The sequence below is a fragment of the Leopardus geoffroyi genome, chromosome B3 (genome assembly GCF_018350155.1).
Source record: "Leopardus geoffroyi isolate Oge1 chromosome B3, O.geoffroyi_Oge1_pat1.0, whole genome shotgun sequence".
In the NCBI taxonomy this organism is placed as follows: domain Eukaryota; kingdom Metazoa; phylum Chordata; class Mammalia; order Carnivora; family Felidae; genus Leopardus; species Leopardus geoffroyi.
The window spans coordinates 28,989,945-29,004,845 of record NC_059337.1 but is presented as its reverse complement, the minus strand read 5'-3'; the positions used below and the strand labels follow the sequence as shown (position 1 = coordinate 29,004,845).

At 36.5% G+C, this 14,901-nt stretch overlaps 1 protein-coding gene and 1 pseudogene across 9 annotated transcripts in view; one reads left to right on the top strand and one right to left on the bottom strand.

The window, feature by feature from the left end:
* NRG4 (neuregulin 4) overlaps positions 1-14,901 on the top strand; it is a 208,901-nt gene that overhangs the window by 126,927 nt on the left and 67,073 nt on the right. The gene's annotated exons all lie outside the window — the stretch shown is intronic.
* LOC123582654 lies at positions 1,287-8,065 on the bottom strand (annotated as a pseudogene).

Below are 14,901 nucleotides of genomic sequence, written 5' to 3'. Positions count from 1 at the left end.
GGAGAAGGGCTGCCTGACCATTATTGGGCATTAGACTATACTATAAGCCAGAAATAAACTTATTGTATTAAACCACCAATATTTGAGGGTTTGCCTTAAATGACAGCTAACATTAATTTGGTTGACTATTATAAGTCTACATTATACTCAGATACATTTCTGTCTTATAGCTCTTTATTTCATTTAGTGATTTATGTATCTGCTACTCTTTAACAGAATATAAGCTTCTTGGGACAGACCCATCCTCTTATGTCTTTGAATTGCCTGCATCCGGTATAGGTTCTGGGATAAAATACTGAAATAAAAATATTTGTTGAGCAAATTTTTGAGGAGAAAAACCAGGATAAAAAAGAATGTAAAATTTTATCACTAAAAAACAGGGATATTTAACACCAAGCAAACAAAGCTATGGTAAGCTATAATAAGATATTCTATGAAGAAAAGATCTTTGCAATATATTAGTGATTTGAAAATATTAAGTTTAATTACTAGAAAAAATTAAAATTTTCTCATGTTAGGGAAAATTAGGAGCTGATAAATAAAAAAGTTATTTGTGGGACGCTTGCATGGCTCAGTTGTTTGAGAGTTGGACTCTTGATTTAGGCTAAGGTCATGGTATCCAGCCCTGTGACAGGCTCTGTGCTAAGTGTACAGCCTGCTTGATTTTCTCTCCCTCTGCTCCTCTCCCCTGCTCACATACTCTCTCTCTCTCTCATAAAAAAAAAGTTATTTTTAATTTTCTACTGAGATGTTATTGAATCATTTTTTGCCCTTTTTAAGATAGAAAAATATTTATTAATCTCTTTATTTGAAGATATTTTAGTTTACTGCTTTTAGAACAGTAGCATTTTTTAATGAGTATGTGCCTTTCAGTTTTGTTTTCTAATGCTGACTTTTAAACTGTTACATTTTCTCAAGAACTAGAGGTTTACAAGTTGTATATATTAAACCACAAAATATTTACTGACCCTGTTAATGCCAAGAGTCTGAAAGAGGAAGAGGGAAATCAACATGAAAGAAAGAAAGAGAGAGAGAGGAGGAAAGAAAATAAGTAAGTGGAGGGGCAGAGAGAGGGAGAGTGAGAATCCCAAGCAGACTCCATGCCGTCAGTGCAGAGCCTGTTGTGGGGCTTGAACCCATGAACCATGAGATCATGACCTGAGCCGAGATCAAAAGTTAGATGCTTAACCTACTGAGCAACCCAGGTGTCCCTCAACAAAGTAAAATTAATAAAATAATTTTAAAACTCAATTCCCTAATTCCTTTCATTTATTCTTTTTTTTTTTTTTAAAGCATTCTCAAACTATTGTCAGTAAATATTCTGAATATCTCTGGAGCTGTTTTAATGCTTCAGTTTTCATTAGTATAATCCTAAAACCTGACATTGATGCAATATAACCTGTAGCTGGTACCTCTTCTTGAGGCACATTCAAATGTTTTGGGAAACAATAATAAAGGATCTAAATGCCACATACATTAAAACTTCAAGCTTTACTGAGTCACACTGATTTCATCCCTTTGATCTGCCTTTTCTCCAAGAAAAATTTTCAGGAGATCCAAATTCCAGTAGTTGTTTTCTTTGTGTTGTTTCTAGTTCTTCCAGGCTTTCATCAAGTAGAGAGTTCCCTTTGATCTTTTCCTCCTGCATATGAGGAGGAAAGGATAGATGGTTGATGACTGGAAGCTAACAGGCTTGATGGATCCTGTTGGAGATAATGTTAGGAACCAGAATCAAACTTCAGTTTTCTTTTTTTAAATTTTTTTTTTCAACGTTTATTTATTTTTGGGACAGAGAGAGACAGAGCATGAACGGGGGAGGGGCAGAGAGAGAGGGAGACACAGAATTGGAAACAGGCTCCAGGCTCTGAGCCATCAGCCCAGAGCCTGACGCCGGGCTCGAACTCAGGGATCGCGAAATCGTGACCTGGCTGAAGTCGGACGCTTAACCGACTGCGCCACCCAGGCGCCCCCAAACTTCAGTTTTCATTACGTCTTCTCTGTAAATCCTTTAGTCTTTTTTGAAGCTTTGCATATTCTTCAGATGGAACATTTGTCTATTTAACACTTGATTTTCTGTTTCTAGTTCTTCTCTCTTTGTCTCTAAGAGTTCTGTGTTCTCCTTTGTTTCCATGAAGAGATTTTCTCTCTTTCTGGGCAATTGCAGCTTGCTGCAGGTTTTCTCTAGCTTGATTATAGTTTTCTTCTCTGTCAGTGATATATTCCTGAAGCATATGCTTTACTTCCAACCCTTATATCTGTTTCTCTTCCACTGTCTGATTTTCAACTTCTAGTTGTGGTTTTCAGCTTGGCTTCTTAAATTTCAGCATTCCTGGTTTAACCTCTCCACCATTTCCTTCAGTATTTGTTTGAATTCAGCAACTTATTCTCTGAGTATGCAAGCAAGGTCACCTGGATCTGCTAACTACTAGATTTACTGTTTCAGGTCAGAATTTTCATTTTTTTTCTTCTTCTGCATTTTCAGTATTCACAATTTGTTGTTGAAGTTTTAACCTGATGCTCTGTAGTTCCCTTCCAGCTGGCTCTTCTGCTATCTGTGAAGCTTGCAATTTCTCTTCACACTGATCCTTTTCAGATTGCCTTTAGACATCATGTTCCACTTTCATTTTCTCTAAATCCACTAATTTGTTCTCTAGTTCTTGCTTTTCATCTTGTCATACCAGAAGTTTTTGATAACGTTTTTCCTTCGCAGCTTGTGCTTTATGTATTCATTTGTGATCCTTTTCTATTAGGAGCTCTTTGTGGTGTTCAACAACTGAATTGAGAATTTCATTGTCTGACCATTTAGTTTAGTTTAAATGTTATTCCTTTCTCTTTCTAGTTCACTCTTAGCTCTTGATGCCTCCAGTTTGAAGTCTCTTATTTCAAATTTGTTTGAATATTTAAGTTCTTTTACTTTACTGGTCATTGTATTTATTTCCTGTTCAAGTCTATGCACTTTACTGATTAAAACAGTGTTTTGTTTATTGTTTGACTGTAACTCTCTCTCTAAGCATTCAGCCTGTAGTTTAGCTGTTTTTCAGCCTCAGGGGATATGACTGTATCCTGCATCTCAGTCAACTGCCGCACCTGAATTCTTTGGACATTTTTTACCTGAGCACCAGAATTCTCTTTTTTACCCCTTAATTCTGCTACTTCAGCTTCTACACCTTGTGATTGCTAACACAAGTAGACTTTCCTCAAACAAGTTGCTCCCCATTCACTGCTGTCTCTTGTGAGATCAACACTAAGCAGTTGGTTATAATAGTTCTTCTTTATCTTTCTCCAGCCTTGCAGTCTTTGATTTATATTTTATTTTTTTCTTCTTCTTTTTTAAATTATTTATTTTGAGAGGGAGAGATTGAGAATGTGAGAGGGGCAGGGGCAGTGAGAGAGGGAGAAAGAATCCCAGGCAAGCTCTACATTGCCAGCACAGAGCCCAGTGAGGGGCTTGAACCCACAAACTGTGAGATCATGACCTGAGCCAAAATCAAGAGTCAGATGCTCAACTGACTGAGCCACCCAGGCACCCCCATATTTTATTTTTTCTTCTAAAATATGTGAAAATTCTTTCTGGTGTTCAAATGCTGATTTGAAAAATGTATGTTCATAGTAAAGCTTATTGCATTCACTTCTATACTTTCCACTTCTTCACCCAGATTCCTAAAATGCTCTCTCATTGAGGTTTCTAATTCTAATTGTTTGGGCTTGTAACAACTCCAACTTCTGTGAAGTTAACACTTGCATTGTCATTCTTCCAAGTCTTTAGTTTTCTCTACTAATTTCCCTCTTAGCTCTTTAAGCAGCAGCTGAAATTTTTCTTGGTGAGTTTGCTTTTCATTTAACAGGTGCTTGAATTCATTTTGTGACTTTATGTATTCATCTTGCAACCCTGTGTGTTCAACTTTCAGAGTCAGATAGTTTTATGATGTTTACATTGTAATCTTTCATTAATTAACATTTTTTGGAACTCAGACTGAGAACTTGTCAACCTACTTTCTCCGCTAGGAGGAAAAAACTGTGGGAAAAGTGTCCATATTGGTAAGTGAGCTGATAACCATGTAAAAATAAGTTCTAGCTTCCTTATTGTCTTATTTTTTTTCTAAGAGTTTTTTCTACTTACTTGCTAAGAAAGAATCTCAGGATGCCAAATTATACTGACTCACATACACAGTCCTTGCAATGTGAGTGCATAAAACAATGACTGGTGTTCTGGCCAAAGTTGCCACTGGGGGACACCTCTACATCTCCAACCATTGGCACCCACTCAACTCTCCTTCCAGAGACACTGGGGCTAAGGGATATGGTCCCACAGGCAAGGTGCTGGCCCGGTCCACAACACCTGTCAAGGTCCTGGCAGACACCTGTGGCAGAGGCTGAAGAAGAGGAGTAGGAAAAGGAGGGTCGAGCACATCCTTGGGCTTCTGACTCATGGGGAAATGTGAGGTATTCTGGAAGGCGAGGGCAGTAGCAGCTGAGAAAAGCCTCATTCCACCTTTTTGGGAATATGGGGCTGAGACGTCCTGCTCAGATACCCCTCAAGCCCAGTGGAGCATCTGCCCATTTTTAGTTTGCATATTTGCCTTCTCTCACTAAATGTATAACAAATCAGCATTTCCAAAAATCTCTAAGTTTTCTTAGTCTAATGGAGTATTAGGATGGGAAAGGATTCAAATGGGGAGAGGGCATGAAAAAAGCCTTTAAAATAATAGTCTTACGCCTGCCTCATCCTTTTTATAAAGTATCTCAACCAAAATGTGTTAAATGGAAATTCCAAATATAGAGCTAATCCTGGCCATCAAGAAGATATGTGTAATACTGATATTTATAGATCTTTATGATGCGGTTCCCATTACATATTTCACTGGGAATATTTGAGGTTTACTCTAGGACCTGTTTATTTTCACATTCTGATACAGCCATTTTGTCTGATTTCTACCAAGACAGTACAAGCAGATATAGTAATAATAATGAGTATAATATCGAGATCTGGTACTGTCATTATGTACATGAATGATCTTAGCAATTCACTAGTCACTGTAAGAATAAATGATTATAAATAGAATGTTGGCAGTTTTTTCTAGTTTGGTGAATGGATCTCTTCTCTGCTGTATCTAAGGGAGATTTTATGTCAGGGACTCTCTCTTATTGCCTGACCTTTCGCTAAAGTCCTCTTTTGCCAGCAGTGTCTCTTTATTCTACTGTATCTTATGTAGTTAAGCACATATGATCTATTAAAAAACAAAGCTAAGTTTTTTAATACCATTAAGGTTTGAATTTCAAACTCCTGTAGCAAAAAATTAAGATTTAAATACTCAATGAAGTTAGTATATCTAGGAAGTAAATAGCTTCCAGAGTACTGTGTGATCATTGTATCACATCTGGAAGTCTCCCCTCAGCTTTAATCTAATTAAGCACATTGTGAAGGGATCTCGTTTCTCATAAGCAGATACATATTGACTAGGTTTACAAAGACTAACGTCTAAAGCATTCCAATGTATTAATTTATAATATGTATAAGTGACACAGACTAGAGTTACAGTAGGCCAGGCATTCTTTTTCTCTGTAGACTAACATACATGGAGGCCAAGTTTATAATTAGAACATTTAATGAGCATAGAATAGAAAAAATTACATAATTTGAGTTTATATTTACAACTTGTCTGATGCATTCACGGCCACAATAGTAACAATCTTGCCTACGACTGTAATAGTAGTACTTAAAGTCTTCTGACCACAACTTTCTCTATATTTGACAGTGTTTAGGTGGGTACTACTAATGTTCCCCTTTGTGCCTTTCCTTTCTCTCCTTGACCAACAGCTCCTCAGATTGACAGGCTCTTTCTTTAGATATGTTAACACATATTCAGTCAGTCTCCGTTGTTTAAAGGAACTTTGCTTCATTCAAGTCTGATTCATTGACTTTATAATTCAACTTGCATCCTTCATTTCTAAGTATTACAGAGCATCTCACAGTTGCCCACTTGTATTTGATAACAATCTAACTACAGTTGAAATGTATTACAAGTATTACATATTCTTGAATTGCTTATTTTTCTTTAAGTGTCCTTCCAGTCCCTGAATTTCAAGAACATGATTCTTGTGTCTAGCACACCATTCAGTCTTAGAAAAAATATTTTGATTTTACATCCCTAAGGTCCTTTCATGCTTGATTATCATCAGTATAGATTCTGATTAAAACCATTTGCTTTATGTAAAACTGGAATAGCTCATATTCCAGACTTACCTACTCCTCTCTAGAGATAAAAATTATAAACTCTGCACCAATAGAAATAACACTGTACAGAGGCACTGGAGAGTAACTAGAAGTAGCAGAAACAGAAAAGAGTTCACAGTTAGAAGAGGGAAATATCATTGGGTGAGTTTCCCAATTTTTGGCTATCTGCCTAAGATAAGGCCCTAATAAGTGCCACAGAAAGTGGATAAAACTGAATAGAAACTCTAGGCAATCACCACAGCTGGAAATTGATGAGGGACATCCTGGAGAGATCCACAGGGCAAGAGCCCAACTTCTGTATGTAAACTGCCCAAATCTTTAGTTGGTCCTGAACTTGTATGCATAGGGAAAATTCCAGACAGCCTTGCCAAGGCTAAGAAAAATGAATAGAGATTTCAGCTGTTGCCACAATTGGGTAGACAAAGTTTAGAGTTTCAGTTAAGCCAGGTTATTCTACTGATAAAACAATAACAATGACAACAACAACAAACATTAGTGCTGTAGCAAGGGATATGTAGTGAGAATCTAGAGTCTCTATAAGAAAGAGCTCAAAAGTTAGGGAGACTGACATGGCTGGAATTTGTGGGCTAGAGTACCAGAGAAGAGGAAGCTGTGTAGACAAAGCATTCCAAAATCTGCATAGGGATTCCTTTTGAGTATCTTGCTGAATACTGTGTTACACATGTGTAATATGTAGTATAGTGTGAAAATCTACAATGCTGGGGAAGGATCTACTGAGAGCTATAAGCTGAACAATTCCCAGAGCTAAGGCAGGATTTGGAATGCTTAAGTGCCAACCAGCCAGAGTGGAATGTCCAACCCAGGGCATTCAGTTGAGCCACTCTTTAGTAGTAGGGCTAAAGTAGGTCTAATGACTAGGCTTACCCCCCAAAAAGTTTCAAAAAAACTTAAAAGGATAAATTTTATTCACAAGTAACTTAACTGCATCCCAAGCAAATCCAACACTCTTGAAAGGAAGACAACAAAATCCAGCACTCAACAACATAATATTCATAATGTTCAGAAAGTAATAAAAAGTACTAGAATATACTAGGATATATAAAGAAGCAGGAAAATATGACTAAAAATTCAGTCAAAAGAAACAGACCCAGAAATGTCAGAGATAATGGAATTAGCAAGCATGAGTTTTAAAGCAATTATTATAAATATGTTAAAAACTTAAAGGAAAACTTGCACTGAAGAAGAAAATAGATTTCTAGAAGTTAAAAACTATAACATCAAAATGAAAAGTCCACTGGATTGACTTAACAATTAAATACTGCCGAATCAAGATTAGTATGTTAAAGGCAGTGATAGAAAGTTTACAAAGTAAAGTACAGAGAGAAAAAAGACTAAAGAACAGAGCTTTGGTGACCTGTGGGACAATATCAAGAAGTCCAACATACATGTGATAAGGAATCACAGAAAGGAAAGGGAGCAGAAAAAATATTTTAAGAAGTAATGGCCAAAAAAAAAAAAAAAAAAATCAGTAGATTCAGAATATTTCACATTCTAAGAGTTTTACAGATAAGAAAAGTTGAGAGCATTCATTATTATTAGGTGTCATTATAAGATGTTAAAGGAAGTTCATCAGCAAAAGTAAACTGAAACCAGAGGGAAACTCGGATCTACATTCCTACAAAGGAATGAAGAGAGCAGAAATATGGCATTCTTCCTGTAAGTTCGAAGGATCCACATTGCTTTGAATTGAAGCAGAAATAGCACTCTTTTAACTGAAGAAGTTGGTGCAGGATTTTATGTTTGACACCTTCTGCAGTAAATTCACATCTTTGGTCACTAACCCAGAGTTTTTGTGTCCCTTTGCGTAGACTGATTCCCACTCTCTCTTTCCAGTTAGCTTCTCCTGATATAAAGAAGGACATAGACTTGTTGATTCATATCAGAGCTACTATTATTGGTTAGTTCCTTGGCATTATCCATTTTATACCACTTACAGAGTTAATGTCCAGTGTGCCATACAGAGCATAAACAGTTCTGTATTCATCTGGGACCTGTGTTTGTCAAGAAACTCAGGAAATTTCATATGCATAAACAGCTTTGTCACCTATGAAATCTGTGAAATATTTCAACATAAAAGTGAGAACATTAGAAGGAATTGTATAAGAGTCAACTTCTTTGAGGCTGGCCCCCTCTTCAACACATATTTGAACTGTAAAACTTCTCCTACCTAGCTGCTCAGTCTTCACACATGTTACAAAGCTTGGCTTACATTCTGAACTGCCATGATATCCAGGGTGATGGTAAAGTCACTATCAAACTCCTTGGTGATGGAGACACTGAGAACTTTAGAACATCTGTCTGTTATTGTCACCAAATATAATTCTTGTATGGCATCCACAACGTGCATCTGAAATTCATGTGTATTTTCCTTTTGACTGTTGAAGTATCTAAGTAGTGTTGGATGTCAGATGTCATAATGTGATCTGAAGACTCCTTGCTAGTAACAAGTTTTAGAGTGTTCTTTGGATAGCATGTAATTGGCAAGAGGTGGTATGTATGTCATATTCTGAAGTGTTGTGTTCACTTCATATTCTGAAGTGTTGTATTCACACAGCACTGGTTATCCATGTACTGGAACAGCCATTTCCAGTAGGTTCCATTGGATTCTGTCCATTGCATTCTCTCCCACAAACCATCCACCTAAGCTCCCATCCAATTTGAAGCCCATATTTCTGGGTAATTTATAGTTTTATCCAGAAGATCCAGATTTGGCTCCTTATCCAGCAGTCTATAAACTAAAAGTTATTAGCCATCCCTATCCCCCCACCCAAATATACAACAGTGGCCTGAGAATAGGATAATTCTAATGAAGTTAGGAAATACAGGGAAATAGAAAAAAATAGGAAACATGTAATAGTTTCTGGTGCTTAGTAGTTATCATATTCTCCTAACAAAACTTGTGAAACCCCTCCTGCTCTGAAGTGAAGTAAATCCTTTGGTTAGCCATTCTGGAAGCTCCTCTGGGAGGAGCTGTCAAGCATTTGACCTCTGTAGCCCTGGCTCTGCCTTGTTGGATTTGTCTTCCTTAAGAATTTTCTTCCAAAGCCACTGCTGAGGTAGTCATTGTACAGTATGTCCTTGTAGGGGAGAGGAAAAAACATCTTTTTCCTCTACCTGTCTTAGATTCATTGCTTGGAGCCCTGCAAGTTAGACTGACAAAGACAGATTAACAAGAGAAAAACAAATAGAAGTTTATTAATGCTTCCATTTATGTACACATGAGAGTACTCAGTGATGCATAATTAAAAGGTATGGTTAGAACTAGGGGGCCTATATAGCATCTGAACAAAGATCAATAAATTTGTAGATAAGTGGCAAGTTACAAAGGAAAAGGGATTTTAACCTTTAAAGGGTGGCACTCCATGAGAAGGTAAATATATGGCAAAAATTAATGCAAGGTAAAGGCTAGTTAATAAGTTTTGTTCTATAGATTTCTCTGGTGTCACCTCCAGGTTGATAAGAGTCTAGAATTGCCTCTGGTGATTAACAATTCTCCTGCTCTTCCTGGTAGAGAAGGAGAAGGCAGAGAATCTGTTTCTTCTCAGTTCCCTTCAGCTCAAAATAATCCTTTGTCAAAGTGGTATATTTTGAGGTGGACTGTTCTGCTACCCTTCACCATTCTTGGGGACTGCAAAGTTTTCATCATACTGCCTGCTGTTTGGATTTGGAGGTCTAGGAATTGCTTGAGGATTTTAACAGGCTTGTGCAGGTAAGGTTTTTTTGGTAATGCAATCCATTAAAAAATTTACTAGGCTCTAGATATTTCTGTGTCTACTCAGTTCAGCGTAAGTAACCACACTAACGATCTCAAATAAACAATTTTTAAATGTAAAAAGTTTATGTCTTTCACTTAGTGTCTTCTATTCTGAGTCCATTCCTTCTCTTCGAACTTAGTGGTGGTTGTTACCTTGAGGCCATCTGAAACAAGAAGCTTGGTTTTGGAAGGCCACTTGCTCAATCTCATTTTTGTCTCTGAGCTGGCTACCATTGCCTGGCAAAGATATGAATGAAAGGTCTGGGGTGCAGTCTTACCTCAGGCTAAGATTATTCCTTAGCAACTATTTCTAATCATTGCTTCAGTTTTGGTTACAAAATCTGTTGGCATTTTAAAATTTTGGTGAAAAATTCACATGGTCAAAATCAAGCAAAAGGTATACTGTGCAAATTATTATTTCTACCCCTTCCCCTGATGTGTCAGTTTTCTACTCAATCTTCATAAGTCACCAATTTTAAAAGTTGGTTGTTTATCTTCTAACATATTCATGCATATATAGGCCAAAACCAGCCTGAAATCTTATTTTCAATAAGTTTTAACACTGGATTCTACTTTGCTTTTTTATTTTTTTGTATGTATGTATATATGTATATATGTATGTATGTACGTATGTATTTATAGGGAGAGAGAGAGAAAGAAAGAGAATCCCAAGCAGGCTCTGCACTGTCAATGCAGAGCCTAGTGCAGGGCTCAAACTCATGAACCATGAGATCGAGACCCAAGCTGAAGTCAAGAATCAGATACTTAACCGACTGAGCCACTCAGACACCCCTGCTTTTTATATTTCATAATACATTTAGAGATCTTTTTATGGCAATACACAGAGTACTTTAATATAACTGCTTAGTATTATATTTTACAAGAGTACTATGGTCTATTTAACCCTGTTGATAGACATCTGGGTTGTTTCTCATCTTTTCCTAATGCAAATAATGCTGCATATGTATGTAATTTTATAGAGTACAAGTTAAATTCCAAGAATTTGTCTAGTCAAGGGTATATGCATTTGTAATTTTGATAGATATTGCCAAACTGCTTTGCATAGACATTCCTACCAGCTATGTATGAGAGTGTTTCATTTCCCAGAAGACTGCGTTATCCAACTTTGGACATTTACCAATCTGATAGATGAGAAATGGTATCTCAGTATTGCCTTAATTCACATTTACCTTATGATAGAAGAGGTTGAGCCATTTGTATTTACTTTTCTATGAACTATTTATTCTTTATATTCAATCCCAGCTTTTCTTTCTTTTTTTAATTTAAATTCCAGTTAACATACAATGTAATATTAGTGTCAGTTGTAGAATTTAGGGATTCATCACTTACATACAACACCCAGTGCTCATCACAACAAATGCACTCCTTAATACCCATCATCACCTATGTAACCCACCCCCTTACCCACCTCCCCTCTGGTAACCATCAGTTGGTTCTTTATAGTAAAGAGTCTGTCTCTTGGTTTGTCTCTCTCTCCCTCTTTTTCCCCTTTGCTCTTAAATTCTTGTTAAAGAATTTAAATTTGTTTCTTAAATTCTACATGTGTGTGAAATCATATGCTATTTATCTTTGTCTGTGACTGACTCATTCACTTAGCATAACACTCTCTAGCTCCACATCATTGCATATGGCAAGATTTCATTCTTTTCTAAGGCTGGGTAATACTCCATTATATGTATGTATCCACAGATCTTTATTCATTCATCAGTCAGTGTCTTTTGGGCTCTTTCTATAATTTGGCTCTTGTTGATAGCACTGCTGTAAATAAACATTGGGTACATGTGCCCCTATGAATCAGCACTCCTGTATCCTTTGGATAAATACCTAGTAGTGAAATTCCTGGGTTGTAGGATAGTTCTATTTTTAATTTTTTGAGGAGCCTCCACACTGTTTTTCAGAGTGGCTGCACCAGTTTGCATTTCCACCAACCAGTGTAAAAGTGTTCCCCTTTCTCTGCATCCTTGCCAACATCTGTTATTTCCAGAGTTGTTCATTTTAGCTATTCAGACAGGTGCGAATTGGTATCTCACTGTGGTTTTGATTTGTATTTCCCTGATGATGAGTGATGTTGAACATCTTTTCATGTGTTGGTTGGCCATCTGGATGTCTTCTTTGAAAAAATGTCTATTCATGTCCTGCCCATTTCTTCACTGGATTATTTATTTTGTGGGTGTTGAGTTTGATAAATGCTTTATGGATTTTGGATACTAACTGTTTATCAGATATGTCATTTGCAAATATCTTGTCCCATTCTGTTGGTTGCCTTTTCATTTTTTTGATCATTTCCTTTGCTTTGCAGAAGGTTTTTATTTTGATGATGTCCCAATAGTTTGGTTTTGCTTTGGTTTGCCTCAGGAGACATATCTAGTAATAAGTTACTATGAACAATGTCAAAGAGATTGCTGCCTATGTTCTCCTGTAGGATTTTGATGGTTTCCTGTATCACATTTAGGTCTTTCATGCATTTTGAATTTATTTTTGTGTATGGTGTAAGAAAGTGGTCCAGTTTTATTCCTCTGCATGTCCAGTTTTCCCAGCACCATTTGCTGCAGAGACTGTCTTTTGTCCATACTCTTTCTTGCTTTGTGGAAGATTGGTTGGCCCTACATTTGTGGGTCCATTTATGGATTCTGTTATTTTACACTGATCTATGTGCCAGGTCCATATTGTGTTGATGATTACAGCTTTGTAGTACAGGCTAAAGTCCAGGATTGTGATGCCTCCAGCTTTGGTTTGCTTTTTCAACATTACTTGGGTATTTGGGGTCTTTCTTGGTTCCGTACACATTTTTGAATTGTTTGTTGTAGCTCTGTGAAGATTTCTGGTGTTATTTTCATAGGGATTGCATTGAATGTGTAGATTGCTTTGGGTGATATTGACATTTTAACAGTGTTTGTTCTTCTAATTCATGAGCAAGGAATGTTTTTCCAATTGTTTGTGTCTTCAGTTTTTTCCATAAGTTTTCTATAGTTTTCAGTGTAAAGACCCTTTACCTCTTTGGTTAGGTTTATTCCAAGGTATCTTATGGCATGTGGTGTAATTGTAAAAGGGTTGATTCCTTGATTTCTCTTTCTTCTGCTGCATTATGGGTATATAGAAATACAACCAATTTCTGTACTTTGTTTTTCTATCCTGCAACTTTGCTGAATTTATGTATCAGTTCTAGCAGTTTTTTTGTGGAGTCTTTCAGTTTTCTGAAAGAATTAATCTGTGAAGAGTAGAAATTTGACTTCTTCCTGGCCAATTTGTATGCCTTTTATTTCTTTTTGTTGTCTGATTGCTGAGGCTAAGACTTTCAATACTGTGTCGAACCACAGTGGTGAGAGTGGACATCCCTGTTGTGTTCTTGATCTTAGGGGGAAGTCTCTCAGTTTTTCCTCATTGAGGATGATATTAGCTGTGGTCTTTCATATATGGCCTTTATCATGTTGAGGTATGTTCCTACTATCCCTACTTTCTTAAGGGATTTATGAAGAAGCGATGCTGTATTTTGTTAAGTGCTTTTTCTGCATCTATTGACAGGATCATATGGCTCACATCCTTTCTTTTATAAATGTGGTGTATCATGTTGATTGATTTGCAAATATTGAACCAGCCCTGCAATCTAGGAATAAATCCCACTTGATCATGATGAATAATTCTTTTAATGTATTGTTGAATTGTATTTATTAGTATCTTGGTTGAGAATTTTTGCATCCAAGTTCATCAGGGATATTGGTCTATAATTCTCCTTTTTAGTGGGGTCTTTGTAAGTTTTTGGAATCAAGGTAATGTGGGCTTCAGAGAATGAGTTTGGAAGCTTTCCTTCCATTTCTATTTTTTGGAACAGTTTGAGAAGAATAGGTATTAACTCTTTAAATGTCTGGTAGAATTCCCCTGGGAAGCTGTCTGGCCCATGAATCTTGTTTGTTGGGAGATTTTTCATTACTGATTCAATTTCTTTCCCGGTTATGGATGCGTTCAAATTTTTATTTCTTCCTGTTTCAGTTTTGGTAGTACATGAGGAATTTTTCCATTTCCTCTAGTTTGGCCATTATCTTGGCATATAATTTTTCTAGTATTCTCTGATAATTGTTTCTATGTCTGTGGTATTAGACATGATCTCTAATCATGTGATCTCTCCTCTTTCATTTGTGATTTTATTTATTTGTATTCTCTCTTTTCTTTTTGATAGGTCTTGCTAAGGGTTTATCAATTTTGTTTATTATTTCAGAGAACTGGTTTTTTGTTTCATTGATCTGTTTTTTTTAATATCATTTACTTCTGCTCTAATCTTTATTTTTTCCCTTCTTCTGTTGGCTTTAGGCTTTATTTGCTGCTTCTTTTTTAGCTCCTATAGGTATAAGGTTATGTTGTGTGTTTGGGACCTTTCTTGCTTCTTGAGATAGGCCTTTATTGCAATTTACTTTCCTCATAGGACAGCCTTTGCTGCATCCCAAAGGGTTTGGACTGTCGTGTCTTCATTTTCATTTGCTTCCATGTATTTTTAAATTTCTTTATTAATTTCTTGGTTAACCCATTCATTCTTTAGTAAGGATGTTCTTTAACTTTCATGCATTTGTGGTTTTTCCAAATTTTTTCATGTGATTTATTTCAAGTTTCATAGCATTGTGATCCAAAAATATGCATGATATCATCTCAGTCTTTTTGTACCTGTTGAGAGCTGATTTGTGACCCATTATGTGCATTCTGGAAAATGTTACATGTGCACTTGAGAATAATGTGTTTTCTGCTGCTTTATGATGAAAAGTTCTGACTATATCTGTTAAGTCCATATGGTTCATTGTGTCATTCAAAGCCATTGTTTCCTTGTTGATTTTCTGCTTAGATCATCTGTCCATTGTTGAAAATGGGGTATTAAAGTCCCTTA